Genomic DNA, 17,994 nt, shown 5'->3' on the forward strand with positions numbered 1-17,994 from the left:
ACAACACCTTCCACCAAAAGCTATCATTTGAAGTTTCTAATGAAGTGAAGAACAACACTGAAGCCTCTAAAAAGAACATTTTGAGAAATTTCATATGCATAATATGTCTAATTGAACATGCCGGCAGGAAAACCTGCGAACAAATTACAGGGCCCAAATATTATCCAATCAAGTTAAATAGTTTGCAGACAGATATCCTTATAACAGATAATTACTAGAGGAAAACATATCTAACACAGCGTTTTAAAACAACGTTTTTGGCTGTTTGCTGTCAAAACAAATGAAAAGACGGTTGTAACGATATATACACGTCAATTATTTCAATTCTGTCATGCATATTTCATTTTATTCAATGTGCCCCTGTTTACATTGTGTTTGCATTATGTTTTAATTCTGAAGTATTTGCTGAAATATTTTATGAAAGTAACTGTGCGTACGATTTCACCGCTCTGAATAATGTCAACAATTTTAAGCGTGTGTGCAATTTTGGGGCTTGGGAATGGAGATGGCGCTTCGTCAGCCATTTCAGTGCCTTTTCGCTATTCTCCTATCCGAATAAAATTCTTATCTCATCTTATCTTAACTTATCTTATATTATCTTATTAGAGAAATTCTCTTTGGCTCGCGACTCGTGGCTTCTGACTCGTTCGGTTACACCAGCACAAGCATCGACTGCGACGCGGCTCAACCATCGAATGGGCTCATCAAAGCTTCTCTCTAAAAGCAAGGCGCCTATGTAATGTGTGATGACAGGGCACGGCAAAGAACCTTATAATGTTGAAGTTTCCACAGCCCTCTACCAAGTCATACTGCCAAGGTCTGCGCCGACTCTGGTTCCTGAACTCCACAAAAAAAGCCGAACCTAAATTATTGCCAAAAATATCACAGCAGCAACGAACTCATAAAGAAGGACAACAGAATTGTACAGATAACAGCATGAAATATTATCCGAAATTCAAAAACTAAAACGGAAGATTTAGTTTTAATAAAAGCACATTGTAAAAGTGTGCAAAAATGCTGCGCTTACTTCAGAGGTCAGGAAAACATTAAGCCTGAAGGGGTCTTCGCGATAACAGCGAGTGACGAAAAACAAACAAAGCAAGAAGAGACAGTAACCTTCCTTCAGAGAAAGCCAAATGTGCTGCTTGCTAAATGGAATGGGCCCTTTGCAGTCGATATTTATATCAGGCTGATAAACACAGCGTATGCGGAGTTCCAGCATAGGTTTGCGGCTCCCTGAGTGCAGACGCTTTTCGACTGCGTGCGACGGCTCATTTCCCAGATCAATACGCAGAAACTATTGTCTGGGAAAAGAAAAACAGGACAGAAAGAACAAAGTAGAACGATAAACAAGTACATTAAAACATTCATGGTAAAAGGAGAAAGGAGTGCCAACTCTAGCAAAACTAGACGAAATCACTGCACCGTTTGCTTCCTACGTTGTTACAAGGGCGCAGCATTTTCCCCTACTACATTGCGAACAGCAAAACAGAAACCTCAGCTCCTACATCTTTCAATTGCTACGCTTTTACATCGCCGCTAGGCTTACCTGCTTACCTAGCCGCTAGGCTTGGAAAGCAGCAAGTGAATAGATGCCGCATCTTTAATGGGTATCAGCAGAATAAGACAAAAAAAAATCATTCCTCGGTATTCCTTTATATTCAGCGTGTTTGGGTACTAAAGCCGATTCCTTTCATCAAGCAGAAAAAAAAAAATATTGCTATTCCTTCCGCTGTCGCCGAAGTACCAATGCGCGCTTTTATTTAGCACGAGCACGGAGCACGAGCTTCAAGGTTTTTTTTTAAAAAAAAAAAGGTCACTAAAAGGAGTAAAGGAGATGTAGGTATGTCGCATATCTGTGCGCTGCCTAACTTTTCCATTAGGTAGCACCGTGCTCAATCGCACTGTTTGTCGGCTCCTAACCTAAGACGCGGCACGAAATGTAAAATAAACAGTGCATTTTGTCCTACCGCAGCCACGGAGTAAAAACCGCTCGATGCAACTGAATTAGTTTGTAGCATTTTCTAACGCAAAGTGAGATAGTGTTTCAATCTTGCAAACAGAGACTCAGGGCTTTGCGGTGTCAATGCGCGCAGCTTATCGTTTCCTGCGCATCTAACAAAACAAAAATTGCTTTTATGTCGCACTCGACCGTATTATGCGCAGAAAAAAAATTAAATGCATCAAGCCCACAAAAACTACCCCAAGAAGCTTCTTTTTTTTTTTTTTCCCTGCTGCTAGACAATGAGCTTCCACCCTGCAGAATGAGAGCGGGATGCCTGAAAAGGCTTTTAGCGGTAAGACGGAAAGAATGATTTTGCAGTGTAACGCCGGTGTTAGCCTCTTTTTTCTTTGTAGGGATCAAAACTTTTGCCTGCCCTCGTATTAAAATAGTTCGCTCAGTACCAATTCGTTTGATTCTACACAGTTGAAAAAAATCGTGAAGTGACCCCTCCGGTTCGCCCTTTTGCTCAATAACGCAGCTTTAACTTTTAGGAAAACGAAAATTCATGTGTAAGAATTCCTAGTCACTGAGCCAAGATGCCCAACCGCGAATAGGTAAGCTAAGAACAAGTAATTATTATGCGTGTTTGAAGAGTGGGAACTTCAAAATGCTAATACAATATCATCTACACGCATCAGTTAGCGTAAATTCAACAATTGCGCTAAGCGTAGCTGCTAATGAACCTTCCAGTGTATTTTTCGGATAATTTGTACAAGGTTCGATTAAGCCCCGCAGTATATTTTTCATCAAAGAATGTTCAAAAACAGGGCCAACATTGCCACTTCTTTAGATCCTACAGCGGTCAGTACGCGTCGGTGAATGATAAAACGCAGCTGCGCACTTCCTTCTGCGTTCATGATGCTCATACATGTTCACAAAGGCTGGACGAGGCAGCAGGGCTCACAGCTAAGCAAGCTCTGTTCTGTTCCCAGTATCAGAGGCTATAGCTTAAACAAGGTTCTTCCCTCCTCCTCCTCCTCCTCCTCCTCCTCCTCCTCCTCCTCCTCCTCCTCTTTTTTATAAGTAGCTGCCGTTCATCGCTCGTGCTTCACTGGGCTCTATTTCTTTTCTTTCTCTCTCGTGATGAAAAAATATTTTTTTCTGCATGCTCAACTCAAGAGCTCATGCATGAATTTGTGTTGCGGTCCATTATAGTAGATCAGTTTTGCGTCTATCGGCAGCTATCGCTTTACCTCGGCAATTTGTAGCGCCTAAACATAAAGCCGCCACAGTGTTTTAATTGATGTCTCGCTCTACTGCTCGTTTTCTTACGAACGTTCACAAACGTGGCGAACATATATATTAGCATTTGCAAAAGCAGTAAATATTCGTGTTCGATTCGGATCTATCCCTATTGGATTCATAGTAGTGTCCACTAGTTGCAGATATTTTTTCAGTGTTGGATTCGGTCCCGCCGTGGTGGTCGAGTGGTTAGGATGCTCGACTTACCCAAGGATGCGGGATCGAATCTCTGCCGCGGCGGCCGCTTTTCGATGGAGGAGGAAAGGCAGATGCCCGTGTGCTACGCGATTTCAATGCACATTAACGAACCCCAGGTGGTAAAAATTTCCGGTGCCCTCCTCTACGGCGTCTAGCATAGCCTGAGTCACTTTGGGACGTTAAACCCCATAAACCAAATCAAACCAAACCTTCATACTACTTTCGGTTTGAAAAAGTACTACTCCCACAGCGATAAAAATAAACATCTTCCACTAAGAAAAGACAACTGTGAGGGAATTGTGTTTAATGCGTCAAATACGCTGTACAAAATGTAGTGATATACCGCTCTTCGTTTTCTCATACCGCCGACCACTCTAAAGGCTATCCCTGTTCCCGACCTAAGATTCGGCGGATGTCCGGCTCTGCTCCCGAATGACGATCATTATTAAAAGATCTGGGTTGCTTTGGAGGACCACACTTGGGAACAATAGCATTTAGCGTTTCTCTCTGCCGTCATTATCATCATCAGCCTGACTATACCCACTGCAGGGTGAAGGCCTTTCCCATATTTCTTCAATTAACCCGGTTCTGCGCTAGCTGCATACACTTGGCCCCTGCGAACTTCTTAACCTCATCCGCCCACCTAACTTTCTGCCGCCCCCTGCTACGCTTTCCTTCCCTTGGAATCCACTTTGTTACCCTCAGCGACCATCGGTTATCCTCTCTTCGCACTACATGTCCTGCCCACGTCCATTTCTTCTTCTTAATTTCCACTAGAATGTCGGTAACTTGAGTTATTTCTCTGACCCACTCTGCACGCTTCCTATCTCTTAATGTTACCCCTACCATTTTTCGTTCCATAGACCTCTGAGTTGTCCTTAACTTAAGTAGAACCCTCTTGGTTAGCCTCTACGTTTCAGCCCCATAGGTGAGTAGAGGTAAGATGCAACTGTTGTATACTTTCCTCTTGAGCGATACCGGTAAGCTGCTAGTCATAATCCGCGAGTGCTTGCCAAATGCGCTCCATCTCAATCTTATTCTTCTTGTTATTTCCTGTTCATGGTCTGGATATGCGGTTACTACCTGTCCTAAGTAGACATATTCATCTACTACTTCCAGTGCTTCGCTACCTAACGTCGCCAACAGCGACGCAATTGGTACGATCTCGTGGTAGGAGACAACTTTTTATTGCCATGAATATTATGGCTTTATTCACGGTAAGAAAGTCGTCTTCGTAGATCCATAAAAGAAAGAGCGCGGAAGGGTCACCCAGCTGAGATGTAGAAGAAATTGGCGACCTCAGTGCAACAAGAAGCGTCCACGAAATTAGAAAATGGAACCTCCCCTCGTCGAATGAGTACTATTCTCAAACGAACCAAACAGTCCTTATATCTACAATGGAGTTCAGCCGCAATATGGTGCTTGTTTTTTCATGTGAAGTATTATGTGAATATAGGTCGCCATAAATTACGATTGTTTCCTTCGGTCGTTAAGTATCGGTAATGCCCCCAGAAAAGTCGCCCAAGATGCTCAAAGGCAAACCACAAACCGAGAGAATTTCGCTTATTTAATAGTGGCCTCTGCGACAATTGCGAAACGTCATCTGCATGGCACGTCACCTGGTATGGCGACTTTAGGCAACCTGGCATGGTACCATAAAGGATCATGGTTGCTTACGTAAGAGATAGGCTTGCCGGAACTAAACCGATAGTTTGTTCACAACCACAATACGTATTGCATCCCCGTCAGACATTTGAATGAGCCGGAAAAAGTGTTAGTTAACATAAAGTTAGCTCCAGGCACTAGGCAGTAATTTGCCGCTATTTTACGAAAGTTCCCGGGGTTACGCTATACTTCAGGTTGTTTTGGACATAGTTAATAACAGATCAGGAGCAAAGGGGAAGAGGAAGGAGTGGCCTTTTCTGCACATGAAATTGAATGAAGGTTTCCATGAAGGCGACAACCTTTGATATTGCCAGGACATTGTTCTCTTACAGCTAAGCTATTATTTATATTGTACGTATGCGCGTATCTAACCATTTACAAGTAAACTGACTCTGAAAGGCAGCGCTTCCTGAATCAGTTGAGACTATGTCAAGGCAGTCACCCGCACACCTGAACACTTTATTGACCTCCAATGCATATGGTTGCAATGATAATTGCCTTTTTTTTTTTTTCATGGCAGGCGCTGTCTGTTGAGCCGGCCGGTATTTCTGTTACCAGTTTAGAGACATCACTATTAATGCTAAATATGCGAAATTGTTCAGGTGCTGCAACGAATACTAAATACCTCAGTAAGTTCTTATAGCAAGCCGAAAACAGACTCAACGCCAGTGAATAACAGAAATGCATACCATCAATGGAAAGGCCATTGGAATTTTTTTTTTTTTTAGAATTTGGCTTCTAGGCCTGGATAATCCTGTAGGAGTAATTTGAGCAGTACGGTGTTTTTGCAATGATTAGCAAGCGGACGAATCATTTCGAAAATATGGGTGCTATATTGAAACGGAAGTTCTAAACGTTTGCGAAGATCAGATCTCGACTATTTCTTTTTTTTTTAAACCAAACCGAGCTAGTGTAATGAACGTTTTGAAAATAACGATGTTAAAATAACCATTTTCTACTTGCTTCTGTTTAGCACCCCAGTTAAGTAACCCCCTTCACATAATACTCCAATCGGAGCCCGTGAGGTGTTTGAATAAATAAAAAAAAAATAATAAATAAACTGTATTGCAGAAAAAGGATTTATTTTCACCTATCAAGCTATCATTTACTCCGTTTTATTTATAATGTTTTATTTTAGTGAGTTCCCCGTAATTTACTTAACGGCGCCTGGCTTAATGGTGTGTGCAAGTGGCTGCTCTTTTCCGTGCGCCTACGTGAGCGTCTCTGAAAAACTGTGCGGTTTTAAATGTGCTCCACATCCTTGCCGTGTTTTGTACAGTACCTGCTGTAAGCGACACGTTCACGCGCGACAGTGTAATTAAGAAAGCAACTACACAGGGAAATAGCCTGCAGATAATACACGTAACAGAAGAAAGCGCTCGCTACAGCGTATACTCCAGAGCACCATGAGATTGTACTCGAATCGTGCGCGGTATCAGGTAAGGTGGAGAACCCAATGAATGGTCCTCCTGAAAAAAATTCACTTCGCCGTCTAACACTGCCTTTGATTCGCACAGTAAAGCTGCTACTATTATTTCCGGCTGGTGTCTGTGACAATAATTTCGGTACCTTCCTTTGGTCGCAATCGATTTTCCAATTACCAGACGAAGAGCGATTCTCCCAATACGAAGCCGCTGATGTAGACATGAAAGTCAACGGCAACATGTGTACTTTAATGTTTCCGCTTGTCTTATTTCTTGCGCTTGCTCTCTTCTGCGATAATCACAGTGACGGCGCCAGTAGTTCTTTAATTGCAGCAAAGGAAGTTTCTTAAGTAATTAGTCGGCTGCATAAAAGATACCCGCTTATTCGGCTCATGGTAAAAACTCAAACTCTGTGCTAAAACTCTCGAAAAACAGAGTTCCGCAGGAGAATAAAAATAAAACTAGCAGCAAAAAAAAAAATCATGGTGAACGCATCCCCAAAACTGCATGCGCCAAATTTACGCTGGAGACTTCCTATGTACGACGGAAGCAGATGAGATGCTACAAAAGTTGTAAGAAGCCAGAATAGTGTGTTACAAAAGGCTGAACGCAAGCTCAAGCGGCTGGGGAGCAGCTTTACTGCATCCAAATGTGCTCCAACCTGCTTATAAAATTGTTATTGCTCCTTTCTGGGACACAATAATAATTATACCGGGCTCGTTTATTAACAGTTTAATGATCGATATTTTAAACCCTTCCAGAGATACGTCTTGTGCAGCCTGTGTACGTTGATTGCACAGCGAGGCGGGCATTAGGTAAGTTTTAGGCTCAGCGATTAAAATATCACTTTACTAAAATCACCAACAAAATTCTTTATTTTTCATTTAAAAGGCAAAAAAGATATCAATAATTGAATACCATCAAAATAAAAGCTGAGTCATGGTCTTCAAGCTTCTTTATCGGCAGTCCAGTTCGAAATATTAACATCGGAAATACGCATTTTTATTTCGTAAAGTTGAATTTCCGCGATGCACATTTTCAAAATGGCTTCTCTTCCATTTCTAATACAGCGGATACTAAAGCCGTTTGTCTATTTTAAGCTTTAGGAGCAGTTAATGTGGTTTCTGCAAAAATAATACGCCCACAGAAGCCATCTTAAAGATTTGCATTGCGGGAAGCCAAATTTGCGAGCTAAAAATGCGTATTTTGACGATAAATATTTAAAAATACATGACCGAAAGTTGCAGTCGGATGTTAGTAACAGCCGCATACAACAGTTTAAAACGCGAAACTCAATTATCTGCATTTGTAACTGTACCTCAACAATTATGATCATCCCCCGACGCATTACAAAAAATTAGAAGGTCACTTAACGTCTCTTAGGACGAGAGCGGCGAAAGCCTAGACATCGAAAGCCTAGTTTCATGTTGAGTCATGCCTAGTCCTTGCAGTCATTATAACTCATAGCTCAGCATTTTTGTTCATTTCCAATCAGTTGCGGTTTGGTTAGGTTTATGGGGTTTAACGTCCCAAAGCGACTCAGGCAATGAGAGACGCCGTAATAGAGGGCTCCGAAAATTTCGACCACCTAGACTTTTTTAATATGCACTGGCATTGCACAGCACACGGGCACCTTGCTTTTTGCATCCATCAAAAAGTGGCCGCCGCGAATGGCATTTGATCCCGCATCCTTAGGAACAGTATAGTCGAGCGCCTTAACCAGTTCGCCACTACGGCGCTCATGTGAAGTCGTTGTATGGCATCTTGGTCGTTTCGAAGTCATGATTATTCATGCCTAGACATTTAACTAATTTCCAATCATTTCCGGTCAAAATCAAGCCATCGTTTGACATATTGGTCATTTCGTAGTAATGATGAGTCATGCCTAGTTCCTGTAGTAGTCGTCACCACTCATATCATAGCTCATCAATCGTTTTCATTCTTAATCTCCCTCCTCACACGTCCGCTATTTGAGAATTACACATCAGCGCACAGATACGACTCACAGATCACGAGCATAGATTTTCGCTCCATAAGCCTGGAAGGGCTTTCGCCTTAAAAAATTAGATGGATTCAACGCTGCTGCACGCAATATGGAGCGGAAGCTGTGGCTGTGGGTGACCGAGCGTTCCATCTAACACATCCAACGTTCAGTTTAACGCATCAACGTTCAACGGCGTTCTATGCAGCACCCACTTTCATGCCCTGCGCATGCGATAGTTACAGCCGCTTTCTTGCACCATTCGGTCTGCTCATCGCGGCGGCGCGAGCATCCCTCTTGCGGAAACTACTATTCTCTCCGCACATCTGCTGGAATGCCCTTCCTCCTCCTCTCTGTGGCGAGCACCACGTACCTGACGGTTCACTGCGTGCCGAACGTGACGCAATTGGCGAGAGCAAGTGGTTAGAGCGACTGTCGGCGCTGCGGCGGACGTAACTGCGACGCGCACAGCTGTGGCGACAGCGCGCTTCTCGTTAGAGGTCATTTCCAAGTCTGATTTAGCATACACTCTGCATGCGAGAAGTGGGCCTTCGCTCCAGAAGTGTCACAGGGTGTGCCACATACCCGGCCGTGGTGTCTCAGTGGTTAACTGAGGCTTCTGTTACGCCGCTATTCATTTTATTTTAAGTTTTAATGACATCCGCTGCCTTGCGATGCTTGTACAGTAGGTATTTTTTTATTTTAGTGTTGCACGTAAAGAGTAGGAAGCTTTTTCAGCTTGATTCTAAACGGTTTAAGCAAGCGCCAAAAATTCATTTTAATTCGACGTTTCATTTGGTTTATCAAAGGCTGGCTTGTCTGATGATAATGCATGCGGCCCTGATTATATACTAGTCATAAGAAAACACTGTGCCTTTCTGGTCTGCGGCAGGGAGTAAAGCGCGGCGAGGAGGTTGTACTACAATGATGTAGCGTCATGATGGTAGTCTCTATTGATCATTTTTGCTTAACAAAAGAGTATAAAAAGTATATCTATAAAGCATTAAAGATCATAAAAAATGTTTTCACATTTTGTTTTCTTACAATTGTAAATTTTAAGTGATATAAAGGCAGATAGCGTACTTGCGATAGTTTCATATCGTTTCGTCTGCTGTACCTGGAACTGGAGGGCTCTGGATGTACGCAGCTGTACGCGTATGCAAGAGCAAGAAGTACCATCATGGCTACCAACACGATGAGTAAAGGAGTGGAGAGGGTTTACTTGAGAGTACTGCCGTCGCTTTCCATCTACTCTTGGTTTATCAACTCTATGGTCTGCGGTATCTTAGGAATCCTGTTTTTAACCCCGATTTAAGCTGAGCTTAACGCGGGGAGAAAACCTGTATCCTACTGGTAACCAGCGGATTTCTCTTTGATTACTCAGGACCTCTTGCTTACAAACTGCTTTTTTCCAACGAAACAAAAAGCTGGCAATTTCGGCAGCCCAGAAACTGCCTTCGTGTGTTCTTTTTTCTTTCTACTTCTGACTTTTTATCCTCAAAGTCTGTGAGTACCGATTCTGAAAGAAAAAAAAGTGGTTCCTGAGAACAAGCACAGGGCACTACCACCAGCAGCAGCAAAATAAAAGTCCCAAATTGGGGATGAGTAATGAGCCAGTATAGAACTGGAAGACAAGATGCAACCCCCAAACCCCCTATATATATATATATATATATATATATATATATATATATATATATAGCGACGTGGCGTATTTACCTTCAGGCTTATCGATCAGACAAACGCAGACAGGCGACTTGCACACTAAGTTGATAAAAGTCATATCTTCTAGCACCTTACTTGGCACGTTTGCTGATCCAAGCTTCCAATATACTGTGCCTTCGACCCGAAAGTGACCATCTAGTCATGTGCCTAGCGCTAACAGATCGAGCAAGCTCAGCGCTGACAAAGAACGATAGAAACTTACGAGAAAAACATTCGAACCACATTGAGCTTATAGAAATAGAAGGCACGGTGATGTGCTAAAAACTGAAACAGAAAACGCTGATACTACCGGGAAATGCTAGGTTGAAGTTACTGGCCTTCTGACGATTCCGTACTGTTTAGGCCGCAACTTTCCACTTTTTAGTGTTTTAGTGAATAACAATTAGAGATCGATTGAAACTGAGGGTAACATGGATGAGAGCAGGCAAGGAAGGCGAGGGAGGGTCTACGTCGATGAAGCGGAGTAGAAATATATGGCCATGGCAGAGACAGGTATAAAAAGATTCAATCTTGTGCGAGGACGCGTCACGGTGGCGGCGTCTTCGCTGAATTCACAATTTCTTCAATACGGTAAGCTGCGTGGCTTCATTCTGAGCGCAGCACACACCGCATTTAGATTGTCTTCGTTACTATCTCATAAAGACAGCTTGTTTGGTGCGCATTTCCTATGATGAATAACTTTAACCCATCTTTATTGGTGTCCGAAGAAGCCTGTTTGAATATTAAAACTTCAAACGTTTTTTACTGTCGTACGCTTGGTTGCAGCTGCGAAGAAAACTGCGCCAAACGTCTACAGCAGCGCTGCTAAGATTGCCGTGCGCATTGCAAGAGACGGGGCATATTAGTTATACAAAGCGTGAAGGTTCTAAGAACTTACCATACGCCTACCATTTATTGGATGATGGGGCATTTCAACAGGGATTGTATTTCTGGCAGTTGTACACTACAGTTGTCTTTGCTTTCCCTTCTTAAGCGCGTCGTTCGCTGCCACGACCATGCTAGCAGCATTTCAGAGGGTCGAAATGCAACTTCAACGAAAAACAAAACGTCTGCTCAAGTAATGTGTATGGGCACGTGTATTGTCGGTAACATTTAGCGTAGTTGACATAAAGTTCACACATAAGCGTCGGTTGCTATCAGAAGTAATCCATTGCCAAAGTGGCAAAATACCAGTGACAGTGTGCCACTTTCACAGGTATTTTCCTAAATTCAATATAAATCTATTATCTCATGCAAAAGCACAAAACCGCCTCCCTCTTGGTATTCTCTATGGCGTGCAAAAGAGGCCGACCACTTATGATGTGGTGTAGAATATAATTTGTCTGCAAGCCTGAAATCAGTCTCCTCATACCAGAAGCCATCTTTTGCGTGGTATACACACCTGAATCTGAAAAGATTTCACCAAACAAATCTGGCGCAATAAAAGAAGCGAGAGCATCGCGAAGTTTTAAATATCGCAGAATTGACTTACCTACGTTCTAGAAAGCGTAAGTAAAGGAAAGTTTGGTTTGTTCGGTTTATGGGGTTTAACTTCCCAAAGCGACTCAGGATATGCGAGACGTCATAGTGAAAGACTCGGAATTTTGACCACCGGGAGTTCGTCAACGAGCACTGACATATCGCACGGTACACGAGTGCCTTCCTTTTCGTCTGCATCGAAAAGCGGCCGCCCAACCGGAATTCGATCCCGCATCCTGGCATTCTGCAGTCGAGCCCCCAAACCACTGATCCACCACGGCGGGTCTAACTAAGGGAAGGATAAAGAGTTTGGTGTACCTTGCCTCCAACATTGGCAGCGCGAAATAGTATCAAGCTGAATTTAAGACGAAAACAAAATACAGCTAAATTTGAAAATTAAATGGTAAGAAATTGTGTAAGGGAAATATCAGAGAGGATGGCAGCTGAGATTCTGAAGCTGAAGGAATTGCGAAGAAAAAAAAATGTACATAAAATGTTACAAAACCTAATTTCTCTTGAAGGCACTTAAAATTCAGACACAAGGTGGAAACAGAATCCCGCTGAAACGAGGATTAAATAGGCTCACTGCAATTTCATGTTTTCAGATTTTGGGCTTTCCTCGAGTGCACAGCCCCAGGGCCTAGACTGTAATTAACTATAAACTTAATCAATAATGGAAAGCAGCGTAGGACATCCTATCTCCATTGGGCAGCTATGAGGATCTTTTTTTCGGCGTTGGCGCTGCCGTCCGCTGAGAATATCTTCGGAGGAGCTCTGCGTGCACCTTGACAAAAGCATACAAAACATTCACGGCTAATTAAATTTTCTCGTGTGTGCTTGCCCTTCCTCTTGCCCAAATTTAATCTTAGCGGTAGTAATGAAATGGGGAACGCGCATTAATGGCACCTTTGCCCCCCCCAAAAAAAAAATGAATTGCCCGCTTCCAAAGGAAATGAGACTTTTAAGAACAATTCACATGCTACAGCATTGGCTCAAAAGCATGCTCATCATTGACAAAGAGTTGGCTACCTTTCTTTTATTATTTTATTACGTGCAGTATCGTTTGCTGGTACTCGAGCTTAGGAAATTTAGGACCCAAAATGCGCTTTTTTTTTCTTACTTTTTCGCTGACGTTGTATCTCATGGCGGGAGTGCTAATATTTTCCGCGAAAGTAGAAAAAATAAATACGAGGTTTTCGCTAAACAGGGTAAGTGAGCGAAAAAAAAGCTTATTTGTTGGCTATCCTCATTAAGGCAATACTTTGCCTAAAATCAACACAAACAACAACACGCATGCACCCTGCCGCATGGTAATAGAGGTGTAACACACATTAGGCCGCAAATTTTGTAAACATTCTGTTACTCGCAGAATGAAAAATAGGCAAGCGGGATAAATATTATTCAACTATGTAGGTTGCTTGAAATTAGGTTGTCATGTCAGAGCACACAAGGGAAATATCAAGGGACCACAAAACTGCACGCCGTTTTTACCACAAGCGGATCTTTTGTAAGCCAGAGCAATTGTTTCGTGAATTATTCGCTGGGCATCATTAATCAGTGTGAAAGCTCTAACCCAAAGGTCTAGAGCCTAGCACAGTAGCCTAAAGTCTTCTATCGTTGGCGTCGCCGCAATCTGGCCACATCGCTCGGCAGCGGCCCCTTCTTAGCCTCGCCTGGGCAAGTGCACCGGCTTCCGAGACAGTATACGCCGGTCCAACCGATGTCTCGGTGGCAGCACGCAAACAGCGTGGCGCTTACTTTTGCTCGCTACAACCAGGTTTAAGTAGAGTTAAACATCTGTCATCATTTGATCTCATTCTGATGCAATGCTTCCCTGATAATGCAAAACGAGCGGAGGAATGCAGCCTGTCGAATTCAACCTGAATAAGAACTGATTCATAAATAAAACAGCGCGAGCGATGCTATGGACAGTAAACTCAAGCATGAGCAATAACGCTGAGTCCAAACCACTTTTTCTTATCAGAGTTTACATGTCGGAAAGAAACAGGGTTCAATTTAGCGCGAAAAACGCCTTGAAATGCGACGTTGCTAGGAAGAATTTGAACGTGCAGTACTATTTTCACCTCATTTTTCGTTGTTAAGGTTGTCATCGCCATGACGGCATTGCCGCCTCCTTTCTGCTATTAGGTAGTGCTGCTCTGATTTACCAGGAGCGTTGCAGTGAGCAAAAGTTAAAAACAGACGAAACAGTTAACGCGTTTGGAAGCCTGAATATGGGAGAATATAAAGATTTGCAATTTGTAATTTCTCACAATATCAGCTTCCGTTCTACTGAAACAAAAAGCGAAAAAAGGAATCTTTCGGGACAATATGGAATGGCAAGGTATGGAAAGGCATGCCTTGGCATATTCTTATGGTATGGTATGGTATGGTATGGTATGGTATGGTATGGTATGGTATGGTATGGTATGGTATGGTATGGTATGGTATGGTATGGTATGGTATGGTATGGTATGGTATGGTATGGTATGGTGTTGTGTGGTGTGGTGTGGTGTGGTATGGCATGGTATGGCAAGGTATGGTATGGTATGATATATCATAGGATATATGGTATGATACGATATGGTGCGGTATAGTATATGTTATGATATGGTATGTTATGGTATGGTATGACACTGTATAGTCAAGAGATTATAGACTACGCGAGTTGCGATGCGCGTAAACGCAAACTTGGATTCTCAAGAGCCGCGAGTGGGGACCGTTAACAATTTCGCACCATAAGCATAAGGCAGAACCTAATTGCCCCCCCCCCCTCCCCCGCAACAAAGAAGAAAAAAGATTTGAGACAATCTCTCGGCTGTACCAACGACGCCGACGGCTTTTCTCGTAATGGGTCATCTAAGGCTTTCGTCTTAATGACTGTTTGCTCTGCTATGCTGCAATGGCGGTCTGCTTGCTCTACCTGGCACTTGAGGGAGCTTGGAGAATTATTTCTCCACATTCTTTCAACAGAAAATGTGGGCTGAAATTGTGTTAATGCAGTACATTTGTCCTGCTTGTTGTTTCGTTCAAGATTTCCTATACTGCCAAATCTGAAGATTTTATGCACAATTTCAAAGCAATGTCGCACTTACTTTTTTTCGAACTTAACCTCTTTTTGATATTTGGACAATTTACAGGTGCGTCTTTTAGACAAAAGATACAAAAAACAACACATTCCGGCTTTTCTTCCCTTTCATGAGAAAGAAATCAATCACAGAAAAGCATCCTATCTCCTTAAACAAGCCTCAATTTTAATTACTTCCTGTAGGTACGATGCTCTTTTCTATGTTAAGAACATAGTAAAACTTTTTAAATCTTGGACGAAGAATGAATTCTTTTTCTCCTAACATGTTTTTTTGAACTTGGAGCATCCACAATTCATGCATTCTATGAAAGTTTATGTTTTTCATTCTTCTGGCACAACACTTCCTGTTCGTGTTTTATTTTTTATTGACATTTGGCTTTCGTTCCTTTTTTTGATGATTGCCGTATAAATTTTCCTCTACATGGTCACTTTGTCAGTAACTTATTACCCCATTACCAACGTGTGCATATGTTTTTGCATTCTAACTTCGTAATAGGCATAGTAACCACCCATACCGACTTGAATAACAAAAATGTGCAGCGTGGCCTACTGGTTGAACATTTTCACGAGCTTATAAGAGCAGAGCTAGGCACACCTGCGACTTCCACCATCCGTTTCGGCTTAAGTAAGTAAAGAGCTCAAATTATAGCTAGAAACTGTATCTACAGCTGCAGACCAGCAATAACGATTTCTGTGAGCAAGAAACGCTAACACATTGAAGAGGACGGGGAGGGAGGGGGGGGGGGATTTGCCCCCTTCCGTTTGGGTACTGATTAAATAATATAAACTTCTGCGAGCGCTTGCTTCTAATTTCCTTATCTCGCCATTAAGTGCTGTACAATGCGTTCTGCTCAACAATTATTTTATCAAGGAAGGCTATTGCGGCATTCGATGCTCAAGAATTGCAGTACCTGACATGCCATAAACTAATTCCAAGTGATCAGGTCGGCTGCGGTGGCACATTCGGTCGGGCGTAGAGTCCAAAAGACAACTACCAACTTCTTTCATTAAGCATCTCATATGTTCACGTTAAACGAAGGTTCTTTTTCCAAAGAGGCTCAGCTTGCTCTACTTCGTGAGGTACAATACCCGATCTTAACAAAAAGTAATATCAGCAACGTAGTAGTTTGGAGATCCTAGTACTTCGTTATAAAGGCTTTTGACTGTATATAAATTCAGTATTTTGTTATCGGACAAAATTCATTTCCTTGTCTACCTATCTACAGTCCGCCTTCTGCAAATAATAGTTTACTGGCAGAGGTTGTCAATACGCACGCATTAAGGCACAAAATGCCTCTTTAATGAATAAAAAGGTGTTCCTATGCCCCATTCAACAATCATCCGACATATGTTTGTCACAACATCGAAATCAATGTCTAATCTGCATAGCAAGAACATCTGATAATCAAAAACCAACAAAACGAATGAACAAATTTGCTTCAGAAATACTTTGACTAGTGCCTGCACTGCCGAAAATACAAGACAGAGATGAGGTTCTATCGACTTTGATCTTTATACAGTAGAATAATGAACTCATTTTCACGTTACATAATGATAGAAAGATGTAAGTACTGCTGGAAATTAAAGCCGACATATCAACAGAGAGCGGCGTCCACTTATACATGATTTCGCCTATATTCATATTCATCCGCTGATCCTCTCGGCCGTCTTCGCAGCTAACCTCACGTCAAAAGGCTTTAAACTAAAGCTTCGCGTCCGCAGGTGGTGCCGACAGATTAACGAAAAGTACCGTACAAAAAATAAAAGAAACTGTGAAGCACTGAATCTTTAATGCAAAAGTTGAAAGAAATAAAAAAATGCGGCTTCCAAACCAAGCGTTAAAAGCGCTCCGAACAACCCGCTGCTCATGTCCCTGGCCACCGCACTCTTCCATTCGCTCCCATTGCCGCTTTTGCAGCTGGCCAGGCACCGCCATTCCCAGCAAATGGCCCATGAAAAGGCCTGCGCGGTTGTGCGCATTCTTTCTCGCGCGCTCGTTGGCAGTCTACTGTGTGAACTGCTCGCGGCGTCGTGCGCAAGTGCTCTTATATCACCCAAGAGTGCTGGCCACATCCTACGGAAGTGTAATGGCTGTCGGCAGCAGTGGTAGCAGAGTTGCGAGTTTTCGGCATCCCAACCGCGGCCAACACGACGCAATTTATGCGGGAGCTACGTCGCCATACTAGCGGGACGTTGTTATGCATGGCGAAGCGTTGACGCGTGCTTGCCCATCGCGATCACATATGCGTGTTTATAGCTTTGCCCAAACGTTTTGCGGTTCTCGCCACCCACAAATCAGGAGTCCACGTAAGACTGCAACGAAGAAGCATTAAAAAAGATCATGCACGCCTAATGTGTGTAAATATATCGCAGATTTAGTGCGGTACGAAATATGGTTCCCATGCACATTGCTATGGGTACACTTGCCTTCTTGAGAGAGTGCTGTTTATGCTTCCATAAAATTAGACACGTATAGCACCAAAAGGTTTTGTTTCAGTGCAGATGACTGCACAATTATTTCTGGCTTTTTTATTTTTAGTAAATCTTACACCTCAGATTTTGATCACACGTTTAACTAGTCTGACAAGGAGAAAAACGCATACAACGTTCTGCAGCACTTCGATCTGATTCATTCACGTTTACCCGCCTTAGCCTTGTAAGTAACCTCGCTGCGAACAGCGTAAAGTTGAATCTCAGTGCCCAGACTGGGTCTAACGTCGAGTAAAATTCCAATTAGCGTCCGTGGCAGCGTCAGCGAAGCTCTCCTAGTCCGTTATATTCTATTTATAGAAATGAATAATTCTTCAATTATAGTTGCTTTTTATTCATGATGACTTATTCTTAATCTTTTTTTTTTTCCCTAGAAAAGGCAATTTCGTTATTTTTCTCGGTAGCTTCATATGTCTTGCATTCACTGCGATGCATTTATTTCTCCCTTAAGTTGTTTTTCTTTTTTTTCTTGAGAGGTACGGAGGGAGGGGTGGAGAGGAGGGGGGGGGGGGGGTCCTGGTCCTTTGTCTACACCTGCCTGTCAGGCGGGCTTGTGAATGCTAGACAAAAATCCGTGAGCAGGAGGAAGTCGCCCCGAGACAAAGCCGCTCCCAGGACCTCGCCGCTGAAACCTACGGTATCTCCAGTTTTGTGATCTCAGATTTCCCAATGGTTCTCATCCCTCTTGTAGCCCTCATGCTTAGTCTGATAAGCACCG

At 42.8% G+C, this 17,994-nt stretch overlaps 1 long non-coding RNA gene across 8 annotated transcripts in view; it reads right to left on the reverse strand.

Annotated features, from left to right (window-relative positions):
* The window catches only part of LOC146190513 (uncharacterized), a 124,421-nt gene that overhangs the window by 94,931 nt on the left and 11,496 nt on the right, over positions 1–17,994 (reverse strand). The window contains exon 1 of one of the 8 annotated variants that reach the window (XR_014706324.1): positions 1,117–1,292. The exons of the other annotated variants lie outside the window; for them this stretch is intronic. This is a non-coding gene — a long non-coding RNA (uncharacterized LOC146190513). Of the gene's footprint in view, positions 1–1,116; positions 1,293–17,994 lie in introns of those variants that run through there. 8 annotated transcript variants of the gene reach the window in all.

The sequence above is a fragment of the Amblyomma maculatum genome, chromosome 4, assembly GCF_055883805.1.
Source record: "Amblyomma maculatum isolate TAMU_Amacu chromosome 4, ASM5588380v1, whole genome shotgun sequence".
Lineage (NCBI taxonomy): Eukaryota > Metazoa > Arthropoda > Arachnida > Ixodida > Ixodidae > Amblyomma > Amblyomma maculatum.